The sequence below is a fragment of the Micropterus salmoides genome, unplaced genomic scaffold (assembly GCF_014851395.1).
Source record: "Micropterus salmoides isolate LMB-PRFRI ecotype aquatic unplaced genomic scaffold, ASM1485139v1 Ms_hic_scaffold_11, whole genome shotgun sequence".
NCBI classification, from domain to species: domain Eukaryota; kingdom Metazoa; phylum Chordata; class Actinopteri; order Centrarchiformes; family Centrarchidae; genus Micropterus; species Micropterus salmoides.
Genome location: NW_024040152.1, coordinates 27,747,208 through 27,765,067, shown reverse-complemented (window position 1 = coordinate 27,765,067; position 17,860 = coordinate 27,747,208). Strand labels below are relative to the sequence as shown.

At 39.5% G+C, this 17,860-nt stretch overlaps 1 protein-coding gene across 2 annotated transcripts in view; it reads left to right on the top strand.

Annotated features, from left to right (window-relative positions):
• Positions 1 to 15,972: 15,972 nt before the first annotated feature.
• Positions 15,973 to 17,860, top strand: part of plecb (plectin b) — a 145,121-nt gene continuing 143,233 nt past the window's right edge. For both annotated transcript variants that reach the window (XM_038712073.1, XM_038712072.1), the window contains exon 1: positions 15,973 to 16,580. The gene's annotated coding sequence lies outside the window, so the exon portion shown is untranslated. The remainder of the gene's footprint in view (positions 16,581 to 17,860) is intronic.

Here is a 17,860-nt window from a genome sequence, read left to right as displayed (position 1 = left end):
TAATTTATGCTGTATAAATTGCCATAGGCTAAGCTAATAACTGTGACTGCAAATCCAAAATTTTGATTGTTATTTTTAAGCCGAATGTTATATTAAATTATGTTAAATGTGATTGTTATTAAGCCATGTTTTATGTGTGGTGGTGGAGTCAATTTAAAGTTAACTTTACTGCACTTAACCAGTAACAATTATTTTATATTTTTTTCTTTGATTGCCAGAAACCACAGAAGAAAGAGGAAGTAGCGTTATGTGGCCATCATTGGCATCTTAGTCAGAGGAGGATAAAAAGAAGAAGAAGGAGAAGTAGGAAAGCAACACAGAAAATAACCCAAAAACTATAGAATATATATTTTATATTTCCCCTACATGCCTTGTTGTTTATGTGTAAATACAGAGGAAGAATGGGAGAGCAGCTCGTTGTTACTGTTGCATTATGGAGCACGGGAGAACAGTGGATACTGTTAATACAGCCCACACCCCTCATAATACTGTGTAACTACAGGATAACAACTGAAGAACATTCAAGATTATTTACAACTCTCTGCTTACCTTATTAGTCTTGTGTAATGTGTGTAACTTAAAAGAATGAAAATAAATACTAGGTTCATCTGTAATCCATTAAACATTTAAGAATAGCTATGTTTGATCCACCTTCATATACAGTATATGCAACATAATTAAATTACTGTAGCCTATTACTTGAGATGGGTCCCTTAGCTGCAATGCAAGATTAATAATTTTATTCATTGCACATTATCAGCCCATTGCCACTGCACTTTCCTCTGGATTTGTTGTACCTAAATAAAAGGTTTGTCACAGATAAATCAGATGAATGTGAGAGTAAATCTTTTTTTTCATTATTGATCATTAAAGTAGTTGCCTTTGCATCTAAAGATCTAAAGATCAGTTGATCTTCACTGTGGACTGTTCATTTATTGTAGACATTGACATTGAACTTCAGGAAGTAGCTGTCCACAAATACTGTACAGTATGTAGCCTAAGGAACAATCCTTGTCTTATAGCAGACTCAGACCATTGAACTGGTCATCTTAGCCATCATTGCAACAATTGCCCCTCCTGAGAGATTTGGCAGGAGCCGCCACTGGGTAATACCAGACATAGTGTTCAGAGTGACGGCTAAAACTTCTTAATATTGGTCTTATTAGGCCATGTTTTAGTTAGTTTAGTTTAGTTTTCCTTCTGGAAAACATGATTTTTTTTATATAACACTGTGGACGAATTTTAAACTGAAATGACTAACAACTTAGTTCAGCAGAATTACACATAGCTTCTGTCAGTGAAGCTTGTCATTTTAAATATTCAGTGCAACTATTTATTTAGCATTTTACATTTGTACATGTAGATCAATTTGTAGGGATTTGTTTAAAATGTGAAAGTATTTTTTCTGTCCAAAATCCTTCTTAAATTCATTATGTTTCAGTGTTGTGGGGAAAAAAACCCTTAAAAAGCAATGTAGGTCTGTGTTTTCCAAGTTTCCATTTTTTGGCCTATGTGTTCATGAATAATTATCTGGAACACCTAGGTTACCAGTATTTTAACAATATAAAACTACTGTTTTCACATTCGCAGACTGTCACTACACAATCTCTCACAATGGCAATTAGTAGCACATGACAGCCACAGTGTTGTCCAAATGCAACTTTTCATGCGGAGCTCAGGTTAGCAGATTGCTGTTGAAATTGAGGCCCAGAAATCATCATTCTAATCATACTCTTCCTAGTTTTCTTTTAATGTGTGTTTTTCCGTCTTTCCTTGCCTCTCCATGCATGGCAGTACCACAGTCGTGAGTAGAGAAACGTTTTGACACAATACTGGGAACATTGCCAAAGCATGTGTAACACAGGAAGAAAATCCAATGGGAGACCATTGTAATTAGTCCAATAAATGTTTTCACTTGGATGTATTCGAAACAAAGCCAGGCTTATTACAGCGTGCATGGGTTTTATTGTGAGAGCTTGTAAGCGGATGATGTCTTCTGCACCGAGTCAGAGGCCACTGCTTCTCTGTGGCAATGAAACAATTTAACAGGAGCCCTTGCACTAACAAAACCTGTGTTCTGCTACTGTGGGTGCAAAAAAGTTACACTATTTCCTAATATGAGGATGTAATAAATGCATCAATGGGTTTTGCTTTAATCTAAGTTCTTTTTAATTTTTTTCCACTAATCCTGCTTAAAGATATTAATAACAGATACCACTGCAAAGCCACACTGGTTTTAATTATGCTTATGACTTTCATTAAAACAACGACATTACTGTATGCTTGCTAGAAACGTCTATGAAAACTATGCAGTGAGGCCATTTAAATAGGATTATAGAGCTTCAGAAACTGTTATATGTGTTTAACACAGTACAGTAGACTGCCATGCTCATTACTGAGCAGGCAGCGAGGCCAGTTAGGTCACATACAGGCCCAGAATGACATTTTGTAACCTGTAATACCCCCAACTCACACAATCCTGACAGCCTGGCTTTAATGGGCTGAGGCAGCCAGTAAGGGCCCTGAAGGCCCCAGCGATAGATGTGGCTTTCAAGGGGGTGTCAGGGGGGCTGGAGGGGGCAGAAAGAGGGTCAGGCACATTCACCACTGGGTGTTGGCTGGCCCAAATTGCTGCCACATGAATGGACTTGTGATTAAAGATAGCGAGGGACGGAGGTGTAGAAGATGGTGTCTAGGCAATCCGGAAAGGTAGGAGTGCAAAACAGAGAGTAAACATGGGTACGTGAAGTGGGGTGAATGGGTGTACAATATGGCATCGATGAGTGATATGAGAGGCCATTTGCACTGTGGTCGCCATGTGGTAAAGCCTACAAAGCATCCAGTCAAAGAGCTTCCATTGGCCTATAATTTGCTATGACTGTGTCCTACGTCGGTTAATTAAGCCACAAGATAGCCAGTCAGACCCAACAGTTTCTTTTTTGTTTTGCTTCCTGGGAGGTGATATATTTAGCCGTCTCGTGTGGCCCTGCGGGGTGGTTGTTTTGAGGTGACAGAGCTGTCTGTAGCGGCATGCTCGGTCGCAGCCTGTCACGCCTGTAAAAATGTTTGTGAAGTGAAGAAAACCCAAAAAAGGGTCTTCACTCCCTCTCAGTGCGTAATGACAGAGCAACACGTGGGCTCAGCGACAGTTCAGTGGATGTTGGTCTACTATGAAGTTGCGCGGTCTTTGCCTCTGAGCAGTGAACAAAATTCTTTTTATTATTTCATCAAGCATTACAGCAGAGAGTAAACACGTGTGGGGGAAGGAACTTATTTGTGCTGTACCCATCTTCTGTCTAGATCTCATAAAACGTACCTAGACTAGAATTAGCATGGAATCTTAATTTGCCTGGAAAGTTAATTAATCCATATAACTTTCAAGGCAGGCTCGTAAAGACATACACTCATATGGCTGTAACACGTTAGTGGAGACATTTGCAATGGAAATGCTTAGTCTTCCAGCCACCCAAGAGTATTTAGTAAGCAAAATGGCCTTTTCAACACCGCATCTTGTCCCCTTTTCAAATTCTTAACACCCACCACTTATTCCAAGCAGGCGGTCAAAATCAGGCACACTGGAAATCACTCCTGTTTTATCCATGTCGCTTTACACCCAGCTTTTATAACGTAACGTGGCAAGCATTACACGATGAGGGACTAATGATATATTTTCTCAGCTGGAACGTGGGAATTGTACCGCGGACCCAAAACAGTGTACAGTCTCAGTAAATTAGTGTGTGCGCCATTATGTGAAAAGTGAACAGCTTGCCAGAGCTGTGCTGGCTTGGGAGTCATAAGGAACCCGCTATACCGCACAGTGGGAGGGAGAGCCACAGGAGATATTGAACCTATGGGGAAAGGAAGCCCACTGTCAGCGAGAGTCTCTGAAAACCCAGACTTCACCCTCTGACAGCTCGGAAATATCCATTTTAATAAGGGGGAAAAGTGGATTTGGCCAGACATCTTCATTCCTCCCATGGAAACTCATCTGTCCTGGTGTGAGGCGACACCCTCAGTGACTTTTAACAAAAGGGTAGCAGACTTTTGCAGACCAGTGGGCCCCACAGAATGTATCCGCAATTTGGTCCTCTGGTTTCTGTGAAAATGAATTCACTACAAATCCACTTTGTATGAGCTCTTCTGACTACCACAGGTTGTCTAAGTAAGTCAGCTAGTTTAATTGTTTTTATTACCATTCTTCTTCAAGAAAGTTATAAATGTCAAAAAGTCACTGCTTCAAGTCTAGTAACAGCTGATCTCATATCACCAGCATCTGAGAAGTCAAAGTCGACCATCAGCCAACTGCCTAATAAAGACTGGCAGCCATATTGAACCCTGGAATGCATTGCAAGACCACCAGGGCACCTCTCATAATTCTGAAGATGCCATTGTGCAGCTGCAGAGCCCATGTAGTTTTGAGTTTTTTGGAAATGACAGCCTACCTCACACACTTTCAGTGTGCTGTAGCTGATTGTATATTGACAATATACTTTGTAAACTCTATCTCACAGTCCTGCATAATACATGCCTCTCCCTCAATGCATCATCTGCTTAAAAGGGCAAACATTGTTTACAGAAATAGAACTAGTAATGTCATTGTACAACTTATTTTAATGCATTCTATAGAGCAATATATGTGTTACAAATAATGGCTTCTTTGATGGTTGCTTAATCAGTTTTTTAAGATTCATTCAATTAGGAACTGCAGAAATGCTCTCAGAGGCTTGAACTCTTCATTGGTTAACTTAAATTTAAATGTTTAAAAGAGCCACATTACCTTTTTTTATGATTTTGATTATAATGGGGTCTTATTCAAAACACATGGATGTAGTAATATTGAGCAGCTGCGCAGCTCTGCCTCTGGGGCATTCTTTGTTCAGCTAGGAGGAGGGGGGTGGGAGGAGGAGGAAAAGAAAAACTTCCACATGCTAACATTTACACAGTGATTTCTTTTAATTGCACTCTACTTTTTAATTTGCCCTGGACTAATGCTTTTAAAAGTGGGACTGGAGGTATTTTATTGAAGTCATGCCTAGTGCCGGACCAAGTTTTCTTGATTGCTGTGGCCTTGTAGCCTGGCTCTTTCCTACCTGACAACCTGCGTTATTCCTTTCATTCGCAATGTCAAACATGCCACACAGAATTTGGACTTGGAGAGGCGAAGGGAACACACTGACTGGGTGAGCTTCCTCCAGGTCCCCTCTTCAAAGGATTACGAAAAATTAACGTTCCTTGTACTGGGTGAGCGGAAAAGTCGAAAAGAATCATGTTTAAAAGTGGGGTTGAACTGGAAACGCAGATGGCCTAATAGATATATGTTGCTTTTTAAAGGGAAAGAGAAGAATATTAAAGAGATCCTAATCTAAGCAGCCAGAGGGCAGGCGTACTATTTAGTACTTCCAGTCATAATAAAGCATCTGTCAAACCAGTGAAAATACACCCAGAGTTGATGAGCTGCTTATAATCTTTGGGATTTGTAACATCTTAGGTCCTCTGATATTTCAGAGGAAGGACACGTCTTATTAAAACACGCATCAAACACATCAGCCAAATATTTCCCAGTTTGATGTCCTAATAGAAAAACCTGTGACTTTTTCTTCACTGATGAAAAAAAACCCTCGTCCTGATGAGAAAAGCAACATTGACTTTTCCCTGCTGATATTTACGATTATGAGCAGCCAGTTACTTTGACTCTATATCTCTTCTGTCTGACAGCAGCTACCGCCAGTGTGTGAGGAGAGCCTGGCAGAGCTCAGATCAGCAGTAAAATACGCCTGTGTCTGGACTGCGTGACAGTTCTGTCCTCCAGTGTTATGTATCTTCATAAAGACACAGCCAAGGGAGACCAAACAGACTCACATTTGCAAGGTTAATTGCAGAGAAATAGATGAAAAATGACTGTTTAGCTAAGAATTAGGTCTGACTCTGTCACGACCGCCAGTGCTTAAGTTTGACTTTTCCCTGTCTTAGCTGCCATAAAAAAATCTGTTTTATGATTGTAGTTTCCCAAAGACTAAAAACACTACATCTTATTTCACTGCTGTGAGTGTGTTTTTTGTGTTTGTATGGTTGAAATGAATATATCAGTTTGCAGATATACTTCTTTTAATATGTTTAAATTCTATATCATTTTTTGAGTACTTTTTTCATTGTTTAGTTTATCAGCTTCAGAGGTAGCATTCTATAAAACCTGCCATTTAAACAGACCTCATCCTGCCAAAAACAAATTATTCTAAAGATTTTCTTTCCTGTTATTTAATGTCCATTTCTATTGACAGTTTCTACAACAGTGATTCAACCGTTACCGAATTTGGTATTTGCTATTCTACCCAGTGCTATTGTACGCTGATAGGGCTCTCCTGAGAAATGTTTATGGGTAAGAAGTGCTGGGTAAGCAGTTATTCTCTTCATGGCTGAATGTAGCACCTCTCACAAGAACTCATCAATGGTAAAATCAAGAAAAAAATGTAATGTAAATGTAATGCTGGTAAATGTGTAGCTTTCATTGAGAACAGTGAAGTTGTGTCCTCTGGAGCCTATGGGGAATTACATGTTTTGTGTATTTTATGGGGAGATTCCACTATTTAGACTTGATATATTTAAATTTGACTACTTTCAGTCATTTACACAGATTTGTGTGTATGATCGGGCAGGCTGAGACTCCCTCCTGCAATGCACACTGTCAGGATCTGTTCCAGCCTTGATCCACGAGGACCATGGATTCTGTGTCCCTGGCCAAAACCTTTGTCACTAAATCTTATTTCTTCTGACTTTTAAACTCTATTACATCTTTCATTTTCAGAAAGGAAGGAAGACCACCTTTTTTAATAGAATTGAATTGAAAAATTGTAGGTTGAAGCATGTGATTTGCCTATATATAAGGATACATAACTTTCCTCTAATTAATACATGAAACACATATAAATGCCATATTTGCATCATGTGTTCTATGTGTTTTTTGTTCATTTGAGGTTTGACCGGTGCCCTCTTCTTCTGCAATGATTTAATGGCACCTAACTGGAGAATTAGTGCCACCAGCGTCTCAATGTACTCAACTCCTAAGATATGCACAGAGGTAGCATTTCAACTTATGCATGTTTTGCATTATTTGCTTTAAAGCAGTTTGTTACCTGCATTGACATTTGCAATACAAATAAAGAGTTTTTATTATTTTAGTTATTATTATTATTATTATTATTTGCCTGCGATAGACTGGCGACCTGTCCAGGGTGTACCCCGCCTTGCGCCTGATGTCAGCTGGGATTGGCTCCAGCCCCCCTGCGACCCTGTACGCTGGATAAGTGGTTGACGATGGATGGATGGATGGATGGATTATTATTAGCATTTTCAGATTTTCTGGACATTTGTTTAAAGTTTAAGCAAAATTTTAACAAAAACTTGACTTATATTTCTGTTTCACTTGTTCTTTCTCTTGATTTGTTTTATATAAATATACTAGCTAAATACTAAACATACTAGCAGAAGTCTCAGCACGATGTCGGTACAGTGTTAGCCCTTGAAAAACATCATGTCTACTGTTGGCCAGTTATGCTGCGTCATGTACCCTTAGTATTTGTTGACATCCTTCATCATGCTACCATACTATACGCAGATCTGGAGGGTGCTAAACACTCGTAGCTCAGAGTGGATGCTGTTTTTCGGGTGAATCGTCTGCTCAGAATAAACAGGAGTGCTTCATTAGAGGGGTAAACGGAAAAGTGAGTGTTTATGATCCCAATTACCACCTTTGCTTTAGTGCCTACTTTAATCATAGCCATATCCCTTTTTCTCACTCAACACTACAAAGCCTCCCACTACAACACCACACACATGCACACGTTCACACACAAATAAAACTGAGCAAGACTTAAGCAGATCATTTGTTTCCAACTGCCATGCAATATGGAAAGGAAAACAACTTTGTTACACTTTTACAGATTTTGTCATTGCCTGCTTTTGATTAAACATGATAATAGTTGATAGTAAAATAAGTGTATTTGCTCACTTTATCTTGTTTCATCAAGTAGAATGTGACTCTTTAGATCCTCGTGCAATGTTCTTAACAAATGGTAATAGTTTTGAAGGGCTTTCCTTTTTAAGCCTATTTTATGTAGACTGGCTCACACAGTCAAATAACCTGTGGCACAAAACCTTTCACCATGATGATCATCATTATAGTTAATCACCATTCATTTCCAGTTTCACAAGAGCCCACAAGATCAAACATGGATTATTTTCAGCATTTTTCTATGGCATGGTCTGCAGCAAAAGTTTGGAGTAATTGAAACAATATGCAGCATATCAACACTCACAGTTACTGAACCATCACCACAGTTTGCAGATATCATGATAATGATGTGAGCTTGTTTTCTTCTTGTTGCTGCCACAATAACTGGCACTGCAGCTCGGTCAGCTACATGACGCGCCAGCACCACCATCTTGTGGACGCAACAGGTAAACTTGCTCACCAGCAACTAGAAATCAAGCAAGGTCAGTCCCAGTACAGTGGGACCTGTGGTAAACAACAGTGTTTCACTAAAACCCTCAGGAATAAATCAACAAGCAACTGCAGTCTTCACTAAAAGATTGGCTGCAATCCTGACATAGAGACATTTGTGGCAGGGAACTCAAAAACACTGGGCACAACACGAACAGGGCTGCCCCAGTCACTTGAAACCTCTACAACACGTTACCCAAAGACGTTCCCCTCTATTATGTCCAACGTTTGATTTGTGGTCTTTGTCTCAGAGAATTCCCGGATTTGATACATCTTCAGTTTTAGCATGCTTCTTATTCCGCTGCGTCTTCCTTTTCATGTTGTGCACGCCAGCGATGAGGGCTGGACTGCTGTATGGTGAGATGCGACAGTTCAAACACACTGTGGTTCATTAAAGACATCCTGTTGGCTTTGAGAGGGAATAAGATCCCGAACCAGCCTACTGTTGCTCCGGTCTGCCCTCTAAACCCACACTGGCCAGACCACATCAGCGCTGAAGCTGGAAATCACAGGACGACCGTGGTCAACCAAACACACTATACCGTTTCCATTTGTCATTTTTTTCCTGCACAGTGTTCAATAGCTGGTATATATCGAGTGTTGCTCCGGGATTCCTGTAAGCTGTGCAGATGGCGTTCTGTGATGTTTAATGTCACGTTTGTAGTGGCAGCACTGTCACAGCAGTCTCAAGCATACTGATGATTTAAGCCCTAACTTTACAGTACTTCACACAATGCTGAATTTTTATTTAATGAGACAGATTGTGTTCAAAGTGAATGTAATAAGAGGGAACAACCACTGGCTGGAACTAATGGTATTCAGACAGAGGAAACGTGCCTTGCAGGCATTAGGGGGAGAGTTTTGGTTTCAATAAGTCATGTTGTAATGAGCTAAAGGAGTCACCACCTCGGTTGACTCATAGGAAGAAAGTTGATAGTTGAGGTTGGATCAGAAATTGCTGGGTTCAGGGAGGAAACACAAAGAAAGACAGAGAATCCTGAAAGATCAATAGCATCCACCGCCCTCATTGTGGACAGTTAACTTGACGCCTGTTTAGGGAACAGTGGTCACAGTTGTTGAGAAACTGCTAAAGATAAATTCATTTCATATCCTTATTTTGTTTACTCTAATTGTCTACATGTACAGCTCCAAAGTGAGACTATTTAAAAATATACACCTGCTGTGTTACACCCTATATATACAACATAGAGTAAGTAGTAGTACAGAGACGCAAAGTAGTGCGTTGGATCTGAAATGAAACAATGACTAAGATGAAAACCAAAACAATGAGCTGAAAGATGTTAAAACTCTCCATAAAGCTGAGGGATCTGCAGAGTCATGTGATCATTATCTGTGGGGTTGTCAGCGACTGTGTTGACCTCGGCCTGTAGTGCAGCAATTATTACTTTTTGCTTGTCTTTTTTTCACCAAGTGAAACACATGTTCAGTTGGGTGACTGGTTTGGCCAGTTTAGAGCATTCTAAATTTTGGCCTAAAAATAATCTGGTTGCCTTGTTTCATTCCTACACTGTTTAATATGGATGTGAACACATTCAAAATCAACACTTAAACCTCATAGTTATTTGTTTATTTCAAATCCAATGTGTGAGTCCAAGAGAAGCCAGATCAGCGCACAAAAGCATGTTAAACATGACTTTATAACTTTTACGTTGTGGATTACATATTATTTCTGCTTGTTTTATATATTTTCTTCTCTATATATTCAACCTCTTTTTCCTTTATAAATAGTGTGTTAAAACAATGTCACTGTCCAGACATTTACAGACAGCACTGTATCTCCTCTTTAAAGTTGTTCTGTGTGGCATTTTAACATCAGTAAATCTGACCTCACATCTACAGTTATTTAACAGATCACCACTAAATGTACAATACCTGTAAATACTGTGTGAGTAAATATTAGAAGCAGTATAGGCAAGGGCACAGTTAAACAACCTGAATGAATCCATGTTCATGCATGCATGTGTGTGGGTTGCAATACAGTAGCTGTGTACCCGGGGCTCTGATCCAAACAGCTGGTACCCATCTGTTTCTTCTTCTACTCCTGCGGCCTGCGGTTCAGGGAGTGAGGTGCACTGGCATGCGGTGTCTGGGTCTGGACCAATGGTGGGGAGGTATGCACTGCAGGAGTGTGCGTGTGTCTATAAATGTGGTTTATGGTGAGTGAGTGCTCCTGTGTGTATATGTGGTTTCTCACTCTACTTGTGTGTGTGTATGTATTCATGGGTATACTGCCATGTGTGTGGATTGTGCATGCTTGTGTGTGTGTATGGCCAGAACTGCAGCCTGCATGCCTGTGCGGTGCGACTGTATGTGTGTGCGAGTGTGTTTGGTGGTTAGTAATAATCCCATTATATATACACTTTGTTATATATACATTGCTGATACACAGTCATACATTGCAGCAAGCATATCTCAAAGCGCTCTGCTGCCCGCTTATTGCCTGCACAAACACTCCCATGATGCAGTCTGCTCAAAAAAGTGACTCATTGCAGAGAAGCGTTCAGTCTTTCCATTTATTGTTTATGTAAGTCATATAGACTGAACATAATGCTTGCCCTTGCGTTACAGGTTTCCGTCATTACTTTATGGCTTTATTGGCGTGACCGCTCTCTGAAAATATGCACCTTTCATCACACAACAGATAAAAAAAAATAAGACTCTTATGATGCTTTAAACAAAAAAATGCTTACAGTGGCTAAGGTGGTATTTCCATTGGGTAAGGAAGTAGATGCCTGGAGAATGTTAAGTGCTTGAGGAATATGATGATCTTTATTGATGTGGCGAATGTTATGTCTGAGGCTTTGTGGATAAAACAAAGTTTCTTCCAATGGGTATAATAAGACTGTACTCATGAGAAATTGGTCAAATAATCCATGACCTGCCCTGAACTCAATCCCACTTTCAATCAAATTTAAGGAAATTTCTTTTATAATTCCACTGGAGGGCAATGTTGGTCTTGTAATAATGCCTGGCTGCTGCAGGTGAATGTGTGCTTTGGTGTGTGTCTGCAATGGAAACATAGACAATGTCAGCATAACTGAAGTCGACTGATGCGGTCTCTTTTCTTCCCTCCAGCCTACTCAGTATGTGCCCACATGACGCAGAAGCCTTCCAAATCTTCCACAGTGAGCAACAATAAATAAGTCTAGGTATTCATAAAGCTTGTTGTTTGAATGGGGTGGCGGGAGTCAGGTCAGGGGACTCAACCTCGTCTGGTCTGACTTCAGTTGGCACCTATCCCAGCATTCCTTGTTCAGCACTTAAGTGTTTGATGATTCAGCACTTTTAAATCTCTTCTGTAGAAGAAGAGAAAGGAACTCGAAATCTAGAGAGGCAAAATTGTGGGTATATTTGTGTATATTTTCTTTTTGTATAGATGTAGCCACATCTGGAAGGGATGATGAATTGTTAGGCATGTTTTTTGATTGAGTACAGAATAGTTTTTTCTTATGTTATATATTCATATTTTTATTGCTGTTGTTGTTATTACTAGTTTTATTAGTTAAATTTTTTCCTAGACGTTTTTTTAAGGATGTGTTGCAAAAAAAGCACGTGTATTTTATCGTAAGCCTTTGTCTCTGAAAGTTGGCACTAAATGCTATGCTGGCCAACTTTTGCCCAACACATGCACAGAACAGTAAATGCAGAACTGATCAATGCAGAGACACAAACAGTAAACAAGTGGAAGGCAAAACTCCATAGAGACATTTAGTTCTATTGTTGTTTTAGCAAGACCTGAAAGTTACAGTCCAGCTAAAGACTTCAAAACTGAGAACAATGAAAAAAAAAGTAGCTAGGAGACACCAAACAATGTTCAATGTTAATGGATCATAGAGAGACAGAGATATAACAGAAGACATTACCAATGTTTCAGGCTAGAGGGTAAGCAATTTATTTCAGAAGAATTATCCTTATTGATCCTGACAAAAATCAATAAATCAAATTCTATAAAAGAAAAATGAAAAAAAAAAAAATCAGATATTTGTGACTGTGGCAGGACTCTAATAAGCAAAGCCAATGATTTCATTGGGTCCAAATGAAATGATTGTCTGATCTACTTGCCAAAATCTAGCTGTCTCTTGCTAGTTTCTCCAACTTTCAAAAGTGTCCATAATGTTTCTTTATAAAACATAAAAAATATCAGCTGTGTCTCATTAAAATTAATGTTTTGATGAAAATAATATTAAAGCAAATATTATGCTAAGATAAAGAAATATGGGTAATGTTTTTGATTATGGCCCCCAATGTACAGCTTAATTATTCCCACTTTACAGTGTAACGTTTTGTACTAACTGTGTACCAGTTCAGTATGTACCAATACATACATGTAGGTACAAGTGGGAATAAGAATTTAAAAATACCTTATACTGTAAGTATTTTTAACTGCTGGGTACTCATTCTGGTGTGACACACAGGTCACAGATTTGCATCGGCGTTTGTTGGTGGAGTGAGTACAATATCCTCATATTGTTATCATTTGTACCTCTCCAGTTTGGGTAAGTATGGTAATTTTGAAAAAATCACAGCAGATTTAGAAAGTGCTCCCTATCTTCCCCACAACATCTAGCTTTGATGCTCACAAGGTCATACTGTACCCCATAATAACTGAATAGTTAGCCAGAAGTAATAAAATACTTAGTATAATAGTATAAATATCTAAGTATAAGTTCTCAAATTGTTACCACCTTATTACCTTACTTCACATCTTGTTCCCTGGGATACCTACATGTCTGTATCAGTATGTACTGTACTGCTACACTGTTAGTACAAAAATATTACACTGTAGATTGGGAAGAGTTGCATTGTGGGCGGTAATCGAAAGTGTAAATATTATATTGTGAGAAATATCCCACTTAAACTTGGAAGTAGTTAAATGGTGAAATAAAAAAAATAAAAGTACAGTAAGTGTAAGTATGATAATGACACAATTCCCTAAATTAGAGTATGAGTATGTATATTAGTATAGTAGTGAATATGCTATGCCCTGTGTTACATACCTTTCTCTTAGATCTTTTTAATATTTCATACATGAGTGAGATTGTTAAAAAAGATTATTTTTAATGTGGTCATTTCTGCATCTGTAGTTACCAAGAAATTTAGCCTTGATGCCAGTCAGCTTGTGACAGGTGTCGGCTTGCTACATTTATACTAATACAACCAGACAGCAGACAATGTTAAGTGCTGGTGCTGCATTAGAAGGTAGGCCATTATTCCATTCATAATAACTATTACACGGGCACCACACCAAATCCAGCTTGCCAAAAAAGGTTAGAGTCTTTGTATAACAATGGAAACGTCTCAGGTGCATTTAGCTCTTGAGTATTTGAGATGAGAACTATAGCAAGAGGTTTTTGTTGACCCTGAGCGCTGTGAGGACACCTTTTGAAACAGACTGGAATTAACTCAAGTACACGTGTTTAGTGCCACAATGTCTGCCCTAATCCTCAGATTATTATCATAATCTATGTATCTGTATCACTTCTGTTAATTCAAACCTCTCCTTTATGCCCACAATGTAAAAAGCTGCTTCTGTGCATGGCCTCAATGAACCTGTGCTGTCTGGTTACATTAAATATGTTGTCAAATAAAGACACCATGTTGAAATCGGCTATGGAGTTTTAAAGTATGCAGACAGTTGATTGTGCACATTAAATTTTTATCCCTTCACTTGTGTGTCATTCAAGGCCATTGGAGCCATGACCTTTCCAGGTCACTGAATGTCTGGTACATGTTTACTGCACTGGCGTAATCGCATCTGGCTGTGAGGGAATAGTGAGACATTTGTCACGGACATGATAACTGAGGTCTCCTTAACAAAATGAGGTGTGCTGGTATACTGACAACTTGTCTTGATAACAGCAAGGGCAGAAGAAACATTCAGATCCTTCACTCAAGTAAACATCCAATACAATGGTGTAAAAATACTTCCTTACAAGTAAAAGCTATGCATTCAAACTCAGAAGTATTATCAGCAAAGGTACTTAAAGTAAAAGTAGATGTACTTTTAATAAGTGGACCATGTTACTTATTATTATTACACATGAGATTATTAGATTGTTACTGATGCGTCATGTGTAAACAGCATATTGTAGCAGGTTGAGGTGTAGATAGTTTTAGCTTGTTTAGAGAATAAAAGCTGTCTATGTTCGTAGGGAGGGTAGGGACATGTCTCTACCAATATCATGCGACTACTGAATTGTCTCCAGCAATCATTTTGATCAAAACAATTAAATATCGGCTAACCACTGTTGTCCGTCAAAGTCTAGTCAATGTATTTGGTACACAGAGTGTTAACAGCTCTTGTTCTCTACTGCGAGTCGAGATGTGTTTTGAAAGTTTTGAAATATTGTAGCCTCCCACTCATATGCCTGACAGTGGTGTGGTCCGCTGCCTACACGTTTTTCAGACCCTCAGCGACTTCATGAGAAATGTTTTATTGTCCCCACCAACAGTGACATGAAATATTGTCGTTCCATTTCTCACCCCCAATTGAAATGATGTCTTGAGTTGAAATACTGCAGTAATGTAAGAGTTTAGCACATTAATGTACTTTTAGATAACAGACAGATTTTTCAATGAAAGCATTTGGGATATCTGCAGTTAGGCTTTGTGTAAAAATATCAAAAATTTGTTTCACTGAGCTGAAATTACCTTCCCCTCTTTTCCCATTAGGCTCCACTAGTGGGCCTTGTACTGCAGTGTGGCATTATAATATACATATGAGCTGAGCATGTCAAGTGGTTATGACACTATAAGCAGTAAGATTCACAGTTCTTTGCTTCTACAGTACAGAAATCAATAAATGATTAACCCTGTAACATGGATATGATCAGTGAATGGTTATTTTATACCCGCACCATGATAATCTCATTCCTTCTCTGGTTGGTTTTTGAAGGGTTTGTGGAGGCCTGATGATGCTCAAGCATTCACATGAAAAAGCCAAAACAATTTTGGGAACCGCTGATATAATTAATTTTAGGCTACACTTTGACATTTTCCAACCACTTTGAAGTTGTTCAAAAGTGGTAGACCCTTATGAAGCTATTTCTGTATTTTTTGCCCATAGAATAGTTAATTAGGATTCTGACTGGGCAGCCCTGGCATAAACATTACCCAGCACAGCATAAAGCAGTGCTGACTCAGGGCTGTTCATTGTGCATGCAGGCCATGTGGTGGCTCCCTAGGGAGATCATGACTATATAATCTCACATTTAGCATTTTTTTTTTTATTGCTTAAAGATTCACACATTGAGTATATTGGTTGCACTTAACTTAACTAATGTTGGGCCAATGTACATTAATGGTGAACCGTGACTGTGACCGGGTTCCAGCATGAGGTCACACTGCGCTTGATTTTTTTTTTTTTATGTAGGACATGCGTCACGTGATACCCGTTAACACGTGGGTATTTAATTAAACACCCCTGTTTTTACTAGGCTAGTCTAATCCAAACATCACAACAGCTTCAAACCTTCATGTTCTCTTCTCCCCCCGCTGAGAGCTGCGTTGTCCGCAATAGCCTGCAGACACAACACCAGCCAGGCAAACTAATCGAACAGTGAGTCATGCAGCTTTTCACCGCAGCACGAGACCCTCCTTGTCGAGAAAAGCCGTTAATTGCTCTCGATCGCTACGGCGGCTCCACGGCAGGTCTACTGTGTGGATTGAGCGTCCCAGCAAGGAAGGCCTGCTTCCTGTTTTCTCCGCAGATGTGAAGGTTATAGAAGCAGCAGTGTCAGTTAACGAATGCACGAATGATCACCGACCTTTAAATTTAGAGGTGTCGCCCGAGGAGGGATGCTGGACGAGAAAGAAGAGAGAGCAGGGCTAGGGAAACATCACAGATGACTGCGGATTCGGCACGGCGGGTCGTCTCTCCAGCCGCCTCCAGCTCTGCCTCCCGTAAAAGGAGTGGCTATCTCAACATTACCGGTGCACTAATGCAATGCGGCGTCACACACACGGGCTTTCAGGAACTTTATTTGTTTTGGTTGGCGATAACCTGCAGGACACAGGCTGTCGTTTGACAGGCTTTTACGCACTGATCCGGCACAGCAGTAAGGTAAGACAGTACTACACCTTCTCACTGGTGCTGAGTGTGCATGGCTTTGGGTGAAGAGTTCAAGAAAAAGTGGTCGGTTATAATGACAGGAGAGAAGTGTAGACTTAACTTGCATCACTGAGAGTGAACATTACGTTGTAGTGTGCGTTTGGGAACAGTTTATTGCAGGTGCATAAGGCTTAGGCTAGTTAGGAATTGCAGGTTCCTGGAGTCCTCAAGGTGCCCAGCCAAATCATTCATATTGCACCATAGCCCTGCATACAAGATCCTGATTAGAATATAACCTGTTCTAATCATAATGTAGCTGTAGGCCTATATTACAGAACAATTACACACACACAGTAACAGTTTAATACTGTCAACAACATTAATTAATCACATGGGGGTCTAGGTGAGGGCCTACAGTAATGAGATCTCAGACTATCACATTACAAAATTTATGAGCCAGTTTTTAGACTGCTTTTACTGTAATCCTGCAGCACTGGCAATTCATTTCTGTGTCATTACTGAGGTCTATAATGCAGTAGAACTATAAGGCGAGCTGACAGGACAACATTTCCAAAGTAAAGGCTGAGATATAGTCACCCCAGAAACTGTAAGGACGCAAATATCACACGATGATATCACAAGTGCAATGACTGTAAGTTTACCATCATTTACCACTGACACGTCTCTCTAGAAATATGAAGTGCCTTAAAGGAGTATTTTGTCTGCTGCCTAATATAATTTGACCATTTTTTGTCTTTTAATGTTCACTACAAGTGTCAAAAGTAAATTGTGCAAACTATATTTATTTAGTTGACATAGAAACAAATAACTCAACTAATATTTGCTGCCCATCTGTGAACCTAATTACTGTAGCCTGTTTTGTGATGACATAATGGCCCAATGTCGGCTGGACTGCCAAAACATTTACATGTACAGTATGATAACATGAACATCATTAGGGCATTTTACAGTTATCACCTACTGTAATTGGCTCGCTGCAGGTTATCTCTTACAGTGGCTGTGTCACTGTTATAAGATTGGTAGCAGAAATTCTTTACTCAAAAGATTCAATAACACACGTATTTTCCAAGTTGTTGTTGTTGTTGTTAAGTTAAAGCATGCTTCTGGAGCTCTCTTGGATCCTTTATGCTAACAGACAGTTAAGTAATTGCATCCTGAGGTGACAGGATTTGTCTCCTCAGAGAGCCTTTCAGAAAACACTCCTTCAGTTTATTTGGCAGATATACAGACGGTGGTTATGAGTGCTGATAACTCATGTAACTACTCTGTGT